Consider the following 14,486-nt stretch of genomic DNA (forward strand, 5'->3'; position numbering starts at 1 on the left):
TACAGATAAGAGACCCTGAGTCACTAGTTTGTATGATAGCCTACAAAGATGATGAGTATATTCTTCTTGGCTTATTGTAACAAGTGATGAAGCAGGAGATGGAATAATGTTTAAAGTGTGGAATTTGAACCTTTTAGATGGAAGTAAAGTATCCAGTGTAGAATGGAGCATTCAAAGTAGCAGAAGAGTTTTGGGGACAAAATGATAAGGGCATGAAGATTTAGAGTGTGGAGGGATAGTATGTGAAAATGACCTGAAAGGGCTTGCAGGGCAACATTAAATTGACAGAGTTGAATTCAAAAGTTACCAAGTCTTCTCGTGTGGATATGGACTTCACTTAATGGTTAATACATGGTCATTGATTAGTTGGGTGAAGGATGATCTTGTTGGTCTTGAGCATGCAGCATAGAACATGAAATTTCAGAGATCAGTAGATCATCAGAAAATTTTGTAGTGAAAATACATGTGAAATAATCTGTTTTTTTTAATAATGGTAGTCTTATCTAGGAGATAAAAAGAGGGCACTGCATCTAATGAGGCATCAACTAAATGCACATGGAAGAGGCACACTAGCCAGTGTGATCCAAGGATTATAAATAATAAAATCCAAAGACAAAGATGGGAAAGGTACACAGCTTAAATTGTGAACACCCAGTTTGCAGAGCGCTATGGATGACAGAGGAAGTCCAAAATCCCTTTGTAGGGGCTGCGGGTGGATTAAGCCCCCAGCAAATACTCCCTAAACATAGTCTAGGGATGTGAACAGTCTTGCTATTGTAAGGTAGATTATGGCAAATGTAGTTAGGTTAAGCTGTGTTACCTTATTTTTTTATCTCCCTTTTGACCCATTTTAAAGTTGTTTCCGTTTTTAATATTTTCTGCTTTCCTTTCTTGGTTTTGTCTAGTTATTGGTGCTGGGTTTTTGTTTGTGTGCTTCCTGTTTGAATTTTGTCTGATTTTCTGAATATTAACTCCAGGAGAGGTGCATCTATTGAGAAGAAGTTGGACTAATAATGACGTAGGGGCATGGCAAAGGAGGTGGGGGAAACAAGAGCAAACAACAATGAGTATGAGAAGAGAATGTGCTGTAATTAATGGTAGTGATGACTGCAAAACTTTTCCTAATGTCATTGAATGGATAAATTGTATGTTATGTGAAATACAAGATATTAAAATGTTTTTAAGGGACACTGAATATAGAAGCATTGCTAATATATACATATCTATATACCTAATGTATACTCAATTTCTAATATATTTACATATATACTCTACATATGGAAAAAATTCAAGGTCAATCAACAAGGGGGTCTTGAAAATGCATGTTGTTATTGTTAGGTGCCATGGAGCTGCGACTCCTTAACAACCCTGCATACAACAAAACGAGACACTGCCCAGCCCTGTGCCATCCTCGAAATTGTTCCTGTACTTCAGCCCATTGTTGCAGCCATGGGTCAATCCACGTAGCTCATTGAGGGCCTGTCTCTCTCTCTCTCTGCCCTTCTGCTTCACCAGCATGACGTCCTTCTCAAGGACCTGGTCTCTCTTGATCCCATACCCAAAGTCTTTAAGAGAAAGCCTCTCCATCCTTGCCTCTATGGAGGACTCTGGTTCTAATTCTAACAGGACAGATTTGCTTGTCCTGTTTCAAGTCCATGTTACTTTCAATAGTTCTCTCCAGCAACACAATCCAGATACATCCATTCTTCCTTGGTCTTACTTATTCAACATTCAACTTTCACTTGTGTATGAGGTCATTGAAAACCCATGGCTTGGGGAAGCCACCCCTTAGTGCTCAAAGTAACATTCTTGCTTTTCAATACTGTAAAGCAGTCTTGTGCCTCAGATTTACCCGATGCAACACACCATTTCATCTCTTGAAGGCTACTTCCCCGAGGTGATACCTGTAGGTATAGCTCTCATGGAGAGCATTGCATTGTTTGAAAACACCAGGCACTTCAAGGGTGAAAGGTGATAGTTTCTGTGGGACAAAAGTGAATCTGTCTACTCTCTTAAAGATTTACTGTCTCGAAACCCAGAGGGCCAGAGTTCTACCCTGTTCTACAGGGCTGCTGTCAGTTGGGATTATCTGCATAGCAGTGAGTTGAAGTCTCATAAGAAGGAATCAGCCATTAAAAATAACAAGTGATTTTCATCTATGTATCCTGATTTATAAATATATTCATAATTTACAATTGAGAGAAGAAAAATGACATGCATTATACAATGTCATTATATAAAGATAAGTATATATAATATTTTAATAAAGATTACTTATGGAAATATAGCTAGAGGGCTGTCATTTTTAATTTTTTATAATGTACTACTGTTTTTTATAACAAATATATATTATTTTACCAATATCATTAAAATGTAAGACAATAATGAGGTTTGTAAATTAGGCTATCAGTAAGATTATAAGTATCTAACTCCCCTTGAAGGCTAAGTAATTTGCACATAGCATGATCTCAATAATTACTTATTTGTCTCACTGACTGAATAAGTATATCTATAGAATTCTATAACACTAGAGAAAACTACTCTGGTTTATGAGAGCTGAGAATTGATCTTTCAATGGAAATTTCCTGTAAATGATAAGGTAGAGTGCAAGTGAGTCCTCAGTTTTTCACCTGTGTGATGGGAATTGCTATTTTATCCTGCCAGAGAAAGACTTGGCTTTCTACTCTTGTGATGAGTTACAGTCTCAGGAACCCACAGAAGCAATTTTACTCTGTCCTATAGGGTCGCTATGAGTCAGAGTGGTCTTGAAGGCAGTGAGTTTGGTTCTATTTTATCCTAACTTGAAGACATGCTAGGGGAAAACATGCTATTTTCTCCAGGACTATACAGTAGAGAAGGTTTTCCTACTCTAAAGTTGTTCTCTCTTATTGTCTAAAGTATAAGAATTGAGATCTGGTGTTCTGTTTTCCAATTTTCTGTTTCATATTGTGACTTAAGCCACATCAACCAAGAGCTACTGTAGTAAAAGTTCTGCTTTGACGCGTAATACCAGTCATGGACTTGTTAGACTGCAGTAAACCCAGATCCCTCATGAGTACTACGGCAGGATTCTGCTACCCAGATGTCCTTTGCTTTTCACACACCGGTGTTATAACAGCAGTAAGACTGGAATTATAATTCTTCCAGTACATTCTACTTTATGGAGCACCAATCTCTCTAGAGTTACAGCCATAATCATAAATTACACAATAATTATAGATGCAATTTTTATGGTTTCCATTTCCTTACAGATCTACGGGTATGAGAACAGGCAGCCCTTCTCCCCATAAATTAAGTTCTACAAACATACTCCTGGCACGGGCTGTGGTAACATACATCATGCATGTTGCCAAGAGCACCTCAAACATGTGCTTGAAAATTAATCCTCTGACCACTGCCCATCACATCTACCAAATATCTGGAGCTGCTCCCAAATCTAATCAACCTATCCCCATAAAATGTCTACAGGATAATTCTACTGGAACAAAAGCCAAGTTCAAAAATCTTAAAGAGAACACTGGAATGAATCCATCAAAGAAATGTAAAAGAAAACTCTTTTTCCTTTCCCTTCAAGGAATAAACAAAAAAAACCATAAAAAAGACATCAGAAGCAGCCAGTGAAAATAAATGTAGTGTTTTCCGCATCTGTCCCTTACAGGAGAAAGCAAAATGGCCTCTGGCAGAAAGAGACTTGCTTTCTTCATCTGGCCTAATATTTGCAAGCAGTTGGGGCGTTGCTTCAATCCATTAACGAGTCAGGAAGCACAGACAAGATCTAAGAACAGGAAACGGGCCGGTATCCTGAGGCTTCTAGTGAGTCAGGTGAGGACAACCACATCTCCAGGTAATGCAAATGCAGGATCAGCTCACGGAGCTTCATCAGAATTCAAGAGGACATCAGCACCTCCTTCTCATCGTCCTCGTCCTCGTTGTCCTTGCTCTTCTCGCCGCTGTGGTTTTCCTCTTTATCCCATCCGTGCAAGCAGCAGCAGCAGCGTTCTTCTCCATCTTCCTCTTTTCCGCGTTCTTTCTCCTCCCCCCACTCCCACAACCACAGGACTCACTCGTGTTGAGGGCTTGAGATGTGCGGTGTGTGGAGTCTCAGATAAGAAGATATTTTCATTGTTAACATTAGTTTAAAGAGACAAGATGAAACTGAAAAGTAAACAGGCTCAACATCTTGTCCAAGTCCACCTAACAAATCAGGAAAAGACCCACGTCTTTGAACAACTAAAGACTATACCTTGAAACCCCCTCCCCAAACCGAGAGCACTTTGAATCTCTGCAAGGCGGCTCCGGAGAAAATACAGGCTGCAGAGATATCTTGTTCCCTCTCCCGGATCCGTTCGCCCCATGAGGCTTATGTGGAATTAAGTCCTGATTCATGCATTGTCATGTACAGAGCGTCTCAGGTTAGAAGTGTCCGACTTATAGACAACTCTTAAATTTGCCTTCCGTGTGAAAGGACTTTTAACACGTTTTTCATCAAATCATATTCACTTACTTCACATGCAGCTTTTAAATCATTGAAAAGCCTTTGAACCTTTTCTTATACCACATTAAGCCATGCAACTATTTCAGTTTATCCACAAACTCAGCTTAAAGACACACTGAGAGTGGACCTCATTCATACCAGGGACTTCCTTTTCCAGTCGCACTTCTCCGTCTACAGGGAAATCAGCTGAAACTTGATATCAGCGTTTCTCATTACAAGGACTCTTGCTTGATCAGAAACGTCTTATCTAAACAGCTTTGGCTCAGCAACCAAAAAGCAAACAGTGCCATCACTTTGATTTAAGTCCATAGCCCTCCTAGAGAGACAGTGGAACTGATGTCCGACAGTTGACCGCAGCAGACGGCCCCATCCTAGGGCTGGTGGGTTCAGGCTGAACACAGTAGGAATCCCACACGCCTGAGCTCACCCTGCCACCATCATGTTGCCTGGAGCTGCAAATTCTCTCTCTGTAATTGACGTAAATTGGGACACAGTGATGATGCTACAGGTATTCAGGCCAAGTTAAGATTCCAGAGTGTATCAAATGTAGTTAAAATTCCATACATGAGAGATTACGAAAAAAAACAGAATTTTTTTTTGAGAGGCATGTATTTAAATTTCCCTACACAATGACCTATTACCTTCAAAGTACTCTCCATGACTCTGAATGTATTTGTCAAATCTCCGATTCCATCCTTGGAAATATTTCTCAGACTCATCTGTTTGGATGGCGGACAGCACCTCCCTCTCTTTTTTCTTCACCTCTTCTAACTTGTCGAATCGTTGTCCATTCATGTCCCTCTTCATTCACAGAATCAAAAAGAAGTCACATGGAACAGGGTCAGGTGAGTCAGGTGCGTGGGGCAAGAGAGGCATGCTGTTTTTTCCCAAAACTGGTACAATGAGATGGCTGTGTGAGCCGGTGCATTGTCGTGGTGGCAAAACCCACCCCCTGTGTGCCATAAAGCGGTCCTTTTGTCACACACTGTTATGCAATTTTCAGAACCTCTACATAGAAAGCTTGATGAACAGTCTGACCTGGTGGAACTAACTCCAAAAGCACTATCCCCCTCACATCAAAACACAGACAGAGCATCGTATTGCTCTTTGATTTCACTTGAGGAGCTTTGCGCGGCAAGGGTACCATGGTGTCTTCCACTGGCTTGACTGAAGTTTGCTTTCAGGTTGTCAGAATAGCACCATGTCTCATCACCAGTAATGACCTTGAAATAAAAGCCTGGGTTGCTTCAGAGCTGTTCTTTCAAAGCAGGGCTGGTTTCCAGTGCACTCTCTTTTTCCTGGTGAGTCAGAATCCAAGGCCCACATTTCTAAGTGACTCTTCTCAATCCCCAATCTTCCATTAATATTTGCTGACCCAAGTTCCAAGTTAGTCCTGATAACTTCCTCATCTCTGCAATGGTTGTCCTTGGTCTTTGAGCACAATTACATGAATTTTGTTGACATTTTCATCTGTTCTGGAAGTTGATGGATGTCCAGAACTAGGTTTGTCGTCAATCAACATTTCACCTTTTTTGAAATGAGAAAACCCCTCCTACACTTGAGTGGTTTCCATCGTGCTGTCCTTATAAGCTGAGTTCAACATCACAACAGCTTCTGTGGCATTTTTCCTGAGCAAAAAACAAAATTTCACAGCTGCACACTCTTCTCTTAAATCAGCCATCACAAGAAAATGAGGTTAGAGCAAAACCGCGTTTACAATAAATATCTCTGTGGACCAGAGAGAACCTTCCCAAGCAGATGCCACTGGGTGCACTAACTCAGACTGAGTTGCTCGCTGCTTGCTTAGTGAGAAAAATGTGCACCAAGAAAGCTCCTAGTGAAGCGTTTTTTCTTTTTTTAACTTTGGGTACCCACCTAGGACTCAGTATATTTGCTTCACAGGTGAGTTAATGGTTTAAAGATACATTTACACTAACCTCCAAGGATTGTCAAACCCATCCAGACCCACTGCCATGGAGTTGATCCTGGTTCATAGTGGAGTTACAAGACAGAGAGGAACTGCCCCACTGTGTTTATGAAGTTATCAATCTTTAGGATGCTCACCTTTCTTCTCAAAACCACGGACCTTATGGTTAGCAATTCAATGTTTACTCGGCAGTGACACTAGGGCTCCTGCCAATGATGACTCATTGTTCCCCCTGCCATCAAGTCAGTGCTGACTTATAGTGACCCCCTGCATGTTTCTGACGCTGTAACTGTTTACTGGAGGAAAGCCTAGTCTGTCTCTCACGGAGCTGCTGGCGGTTTCAAAATGCAGACCATATGGAATGCAGCCCAGTGCATAACCACACACCACCAGGGCTCCTTCCAAGAATTACAGTACCATTTTATAAGGTTTTTTTTTTGTTTTAATGGAAAGACATCACACATTTCATCAAAATTTTCTAAAATAAAATTTTAGAAAACTTATTTACAACTTGCTTTCTTTTCTGTCTACATTGTCGGTCAGATGAATATTCTGTATATACAATAACAGTGCCTTCAGTCACTTTATGTAATAGTATAAGCAATTACTACGTTGTTACATTTTCTGTAGCAACACAATCTTCTGACAGCATGATAATGATTGCATGCAAATTGATATATTATTTTTATATCTATGTCATCCCTAACCACTGTCATTCAGGCCATGGAGTAAGATACATGGGCACTGTCTGGGAATATTTCATAATCAAAATAATGGAAAATACTGTAGGTATTTCCAAAATGAATTTGTCAGCTATTTCATTTCAGGTCTTAAGTGAGTCTCAGTGACCAGGAAAGCAGCTACTGTAGACTCTAATCTATAAATGCCTATGAAAAACCTCTGAGCAAGGTCACAGAGCTGGTAAATAGTAGAACCTGGCATGGAAGCTGGTGTGCAATTACAAGTTATACTGATGATGGTCTTTCTCTTTCTGCTCTCCCTAGGGAATCCCATTTCCTTCACCAGGTACCTATAAACAATAATAATCTATATGCCCCAGTCCTAGCTCTGGTTCCACATCCATATTTCTGACTGCTTAAAATATATTTTCCATGTGGATATTTCTACTGAGTTTCAAATGGAATTCTTTGCCAACTGAACAAACTAAATTTCTCCTCTTGTTTGTTGTGAGGCATTACTCTTAGCTCCAAACAGACTCTTTATATCTTAAACACAGTAAATCAGAGTGGAAGCCCTACAGATTAATTTTTGGAAAATTTCCTTAGAAATATGGTCCTTTCTTCTCTATCCTTACCACTGCTGCTCCAGTCACCATCTTTTCTTGCCTGGAAGATTACTATACGCTCTGATATATTACCTTACTTTTTGCCATCCCGTAATCTATTCTCCACACTATATCCAATCTTATCTTTTCTAAACAATAAAAAATCCAGCTTAAAAATATTCAATACCCCCTTTTATCTTCAAAATACAGTTTACATTCCGAATCTTGACATCTATACCCAGCTCCTCCCATTCCCAATCTGCATCCCAGCTTCTTTGTTCCTTTCACTGCAGACTTCATCAGTTATTTGGAATTCTTCACAGAGACCCCAACTCCATGAACATTCAAACTTCCAGCATTCCTTCACAGACTTTTTGCTAGACTATTATAATTATAAAATGTAATCTCTTTTTTCTGTTCTCTCAGTTAAATGTCTACCCCGCTTTCAATATCAGCTATTCCTTGCTCACAAATTATTGAATTTTCCCATGCAGATTTGTGATGACTTCCTCTGTGTTCATGCTTTAAAGTTGGTTGGTGCTAAGGACTTGCACTTGTAAACTAAACTAAAGTTTGGGGTTCAAATCCACCCAGGGCACTTTGGAAAAAATGTTTTGTTTCCATAAAGAATACAAAAGGCAATCCTATGAAGCAGTTCTACTCTGTGGCACATGGGAGCGCCATGAATTGGATTGACTCAGCTACAATGGATGATGGGAATTCTAAAGTTACAATGTGCATATTTACATGTTAAGTCGTGAATTATACTCTTTCTATTTGTTTACTCCTTCTGTACTCTATTTTCTTCTATGATAGAGTGTGTTTCATCCATCCCTAAGGCCACAGCAGGTGGCACGTTGCCCAGCCCACAGAACTTAATAACTGTTTTCTAGGGGTTTTTCTACACTACCACCTTGTCTATAATAAAACAGTTCTCTCAACCATCCAGAAAACAATCCATCATAAAGCCAATCTCCTGACTTAGGGCACACATTTCTTTACCCATATTGATGCATTTGGTAGACACATTATCAGAGAAAGTTGAATGGCTCAGGGCATAGACAGTTAATGGTGAAAGAGTGTCAATAAATAATGTAATTCTTATTCTTAGCCCTCTTTGTTTTTGAAGGATGCAAGCATTCGATTAACCTTAATAATTATGCTTTTTCCAAGTGAGTGGCAGATAAGATGTGGACAACATTAAAAAGGAGAACAGATTTTGATGACTATTAAATCACCAATCTGGAGGTGTTACATGTATTTTTATAACTCTTAATTAATCATCACTCCCTAAAAATTATATCAAATTTTGTGGCATTCATTCCAAGGGAAATGTTGATATGTATGTATATATATATATACAAATAAATATTTGTATATTCATATATATGTATAAATTTTTGCAACTAACATCTATTTTAAAATAAGGAGGTATTGGATATAGAGATATTTTAATTCTAAAAATCACATGTCTTTCTTTTCCCCTGGCTTTAACAAACAGAAATTGATCTTCTCATTGTTCAGGAGACTAGAAGTCTAAATTCTTGTACTGACCCTACAAGAGTCTCTCTGTAACAAGGAAAGTCTCATCCCCTTGATTTCTGCATCCTGGTTCTTCTGAGAGCTTCATGTGCCTTGGCATCTGTTTTGAACCACACATGCTTCTTTTATTTACTTGCTTAAGCTTTTATATCTCAATAGACTTTGATTTTAAAATGTCCTATAATACTCCTGTCTCATTAACATAACAAAGACAACCATTAGTACATGACTAAAGGGGATTATACCCACAGGCATAGAAATTTAGGATTTACAACACACAGAGGGAACTTCAAAATGTTCCTTAAAAATGTTATCTCAACTCCATTTTTCTCCCCACAATTTTTTGAAGTCCCTTTGTATTTGGGCGGTGAGAGGGGGTGGGGGCGTGGGGGGGGGGAGGCGGTGAGGAAGGAGCACAATTCAACAAGTAATAGCAATCCTTACCATAGTTACTGAACCCATTAATTCATGAGTAATGATTACACTTTAGAAGAGCAAAATTATTTTGGATAGACCCCCCCCTCACTCTTCCTAAGGCACTTCTGCAAGTTACTTAGTAAGATCCTCCCTACACTAACTTTTGCTGAGAGAAACATCAGCCCGTGAATGAGCATTATACATTCTGCATAGTTGCAGTTGTGACAAAATAGCAGAAAGTCTCAATTGCAGATTTGCCTTTAAAATTCTAGTCAGATAGAGACAAATCCTTACACACCTGTGCAAATTATTTTTCACTCCAAATTATAACCAATAGAAAAAAATCATTTTCTAAAGCTATCATATGAATAGAAAGGCAGCCTAATTTCTGGGAAATTGGAATGGATCATTGAAATTTGGATTGACTAAACCCAAATTAAAAATATTTGTGACTACATGAGATTTTGTGAGAAATAGATTATGAGATTTGCTTTGGAGGTTTCCACTGTTGCCGTTGTTGGCTATGCCTCAGTGCACCCAGATGCACTACAAAAGGAAACACGGGAGTCCATCTTCACAGTTCTTACGTGTGAGCCATTGTTGCAACCGCTGTGTCAGTCCACCTTGACCGGCTTCTTCTTGTTCACTGGTCTCCAAGTTTACCAAGCTGATGGCCTTTTCAGGGGAACAGTTTCTACTCAGACGATGTCCAATTTATGTGAAATGAAATGTCCCGGCTCTCACTTCTAAGGAGCATTCTCGTTCTACTTCCAAGAGAGTTGTGTTTGTTCTCTGGGAAGTTGGCAGTATTTTAAATCTTTTCACCATTGTGCTAGTGGGTTGACTAAAGAAACAAATCCATAGATACTCGTATGTGTATAAGAAAGAGTTTTCTGTAAAAGAGCAATTTCATATTCAGAAAACAGCCCAGCCCAGTCCAGATCAAGTCCATAAGTCTGATATTAGCCCATATGTCTGGTACTCATTCTTAAATTCCTCTTTAGATCCACACAGCACATGCAATGATGCCAAATGCAGGAAGATGACAGGCCAGTGGGCAGAAGGTCTTGTGAAACCAGAGATAGTAGAAACCTTCAGTGTTGGCGCTGGTCTCCACTTGTCTCCTCCAGCTCTCTGAGTGTCTCACAGCAAGCAAGGGAAGACAAAGAGTGAGTCTAGTGCCTCCAGTGAGTTATTTCTCTCCCATTGCTCCTTCAAATGAGGTAATCAAGCTGTGACTTGATTGACAGACTAGACTCCACCCCTTGCTAAGTTGACAGAATATTATGTAACTAGAACAACTATCATTCAAATGCATTATTTCTTAATTCACTGTCCATTTTCTAGGCTGGTGCTATGTACATATGGCATATGTAAAGTCAACTGTAGTCACTATTATTAAATGCAATTTCCTAAGTGGTTAAACCAATTTTCACTCCTACAAATAATGCATATGCATTATATCTTTGCCAAAACATATTATTTCAATCTTTTTTACCAGTTAAACTTCTAATAATTTTTATTAATGTTCATTTTTTAGAGTGGAGGACACTTTTTATTCCTCATTACAGTAACCATATACTTAGTTTTAAAATAATAAATATTTAAACATCTGTTGTTACATTGAATATATCATTATTTAAATACTTGACACATTTCAACATTTTAGGCTTACATCTCAAATTAACATAATTTTCAATAATAAAGTTAATAAAAATTTCAGATAGAATTCAGAAAACAACTTCCAGAATTGTTACTAGGCAATTTGACTTTGGGAATTGAATCAATGGTTTATTTTCATAAATGTTAATTTCCTTTGTTGCTTCTATTATGAATGGATTGGAAAGGACTATTATAGTCATAATCTCTGCTCTGTTTCCACGTGTTCACAGAGTGGAGTAGTGATTATGGATAGTTCCTTGACGATATCGTGGAATAATTTCTCAGCTGGTAATTGAGCATGAGAAAAAGTCATTAAATGGACTCCCTTGCAAAATGGCATTGGACATTGTCTATGTCGTGTGGGATTGTTATAAGTCAAAATCTTCTAAAAATCACCACAAATACATTTATAAATATTCATTTTTAAAGATAAGATCCAAGAAGAGATAATATGCAATAATGGCAATACGGAGGATACAAGTTGTACACATTTTTGCATTGTGTCTTGTCATCAAACATTAATCCTTATTTTGGAAAACACTGTCAGTACATATAGCAAAAACCCATAAATATTCTCAGGCATTAAATAAGTGCCTTCATTTATATGGAAATAATATAAGCAGCAGTATATATTAGCTATAGTGTTTATTGAATTAGTACTTATTTTAAAACTTTAGAACTAATCTCTCTCAATTCATTGAGGATCATCAACATTAAAGTTAAAGTATGGAAGATTCTTGAAGCCTCAGAACATGTTAAAATAAAAGGTCAATTTTAGAAATAATATACGTATATTCATGAATTATACGTACATATTATAATATATTTCATTCATCCATTGTATTGTTTCCATGGAAACGGACCTGCATGCATATGGAAATTTATAAATAAAGGTGTAGCTAAGTACAGTTGAAGAATAATGAGTACAAGCTATTAAAAAAAATCCCTAATTTTGTTCCAGATTTACTACAGTGTGTTGTTTAAGTAAGAAAGAATATTTTTACTTGTTTCATTCAAAGATATGATGTGTCTGGAGACACTTTCTACTTTAAAATCCAAATACTTTTCCATGAAAAGGTCATGGTTATCTGAAAGTCAAGTAGGCATTTCAGAGTATCATCGTGTATCCGGGTTGAAGGATCTTAAAAGACTGCCAGTGTCAAGTCCCTTATTAAGATACTTAACTGCATTTATATATCAGAATAAAATACCAAAAAGGTACAAAGACAGTACAGAGAGTTCCTGTCAACCTTGTTCCTAGTAATTTCCAGTGTTAAGTGCTTACATTACTCTGGCACATTTGTTACAACTTGTGACAATTTGTTAGTTCTTATTAACTCGACTCTGTCCTTTTTTTAGACTCCACCAATTGGCCCCCAACATCCCTTTTCTGCCTCCGCACCCCATCCAGGATATTATATCACAATTAAAAATCTCTTTATGATGCTCTGACCCTGACACTCTTGAAAGCAACGGTGGGACACTTAGCTTTGCAAATGAAATATCCCCCATTTGCTGTATTTCCTGGCTAAGACATGTGCTGAACTCTGGGAGAAATGCAACGGAAGTGAAATGACCACGTCATCACCTTACATGGCAGGTATGCGCTACTAGCCTGGCTTCCCTCTGATGTGCACTAATTTGATGATGTGGTGAATGAAGTGCTGGCCAGGCTTCTTAACTCTAAAATCACTCTATTCTTTGTAAGCAAGTCACTAAGTACTGTCCACACTTAAGGATTACGGGGTTCTGGTCCACCTAGAGGAATAAAGATGATCAATATCAATTATTTGGAATTATTAAATTTGGAAATTTGACTTTTCTGTGATATTTAAATTTTTTTCAATCACTTATTTTTATCTGTATGGACTCATGGATCGTTAATTTAACTCACTGTTATCAAGTTCATTCTGACTCAGTGATATTCTAGGACAAGGTCAAATTGTCCCTGAGAGTTTCTGAGATGGAAACTCTTTATGTTACCAACTATTTACTCTGTGTGTTAGGGGAGTAGAAAGTACCATCTTTCTTCCTAGGAAGGGCTGGTGGTTTTGTGGATCGCAGCCTGAGGTGTAACCTCTATACCACTACCCTTTTACTACTCAAACCTTTACCACTTTAGTCAGTAAAAGCACTTTCATTTGCTCCTGCCCCTTTACTAAACATATCACTTTGTTTTCTGAGTTCAAGAACTTCAGGATACTCTAGGTTCACCTTGTATATTCTCATCCTCAAATCTAGGATTACTCACTTCTCAAATGAAACCCATGTTCCCTTTATTGAAAAATAGTATAAGAAACTAAGCCCCTTTTGTGAGTATATATGTTTTCTTCCATTTTAATAATTTTGTTCAGGGACCCTTACAAGTTTTATGACAATTTCTCATTCAATTATATCAAATACACTTGTACATATGTTGCCATCAACATTTCCAAAACATTTTCTTTCTATTTGAGCCCTTGATATGAGCTCCTCTTTTCTCCCCTTGCACCCCACCCTCCCACCCTTGTGAATCCTTGATCAATTATATGTTACTGTTGTTATTTTGTGTCTTTCACTGTCTGTTGTCTCCCTTCACCCACATTTCTGTTATTCATCCCCCTAGGGCTTGGGCTATATGTCCAACCATGTGATGGGTTCCCCCTTTCTCCCCCTTGCCACCACCCACACCTCTACCATCCCCCTACCCTCATGATATCGCTACTCTCACTACTGTTTCTGAGGGGGTTTCTGTCCTGAATTCCATGTGCCAAAAGCTTTTATCTGTACCAATGTGTGTACTGTGGTCTAGCCGGATCTGTAAGGTAGGACTGGGTCTTGGTAGTGGGGCGGGGGAGTGGGGGGGGGAGCGCAGGAAGCCTTCAGGAACTACACGAGTGATGTGTGTGTCATCAGTTGTATATTGCACCCTCGTTCAATCATCCCTTCCTTGTAACCCTTCTTTCAGTCCCCACTACAACCCCCTCTTTCACATCCATATAATTCTTTGTTTGGATCTTTTGATACCTGATAACCTGCTCCCATCAACAACTCCCATGATCACACAGGCTGGTGTGCTACTTCCATGTGGGCATTGTTGCTTCCTGGGTAGATGACTGCTTGTTAACTTCAATCCTTTAAGACCCCAGACCCTATACCTTTTGCTAGCTGGGCACCAT

The sequence above is a fragment of the Tenrec ecaudatus genome, chromosome 16, assembly GCF_050624435.1.
Source record: "Tenrec ecaudatus isolate mTenEca1 chromosome 16, mTenEca1.hap1, whole genome shotgun sequence".
In the NCBI taxonomy this organism is placed as follows: domain Eukaryota; kingdom Metazoa; phylum Chordata; class Mammalia; order Afrosoricida; family Tenrecidae; genus Tenrec; species Tenrec ecaudatus.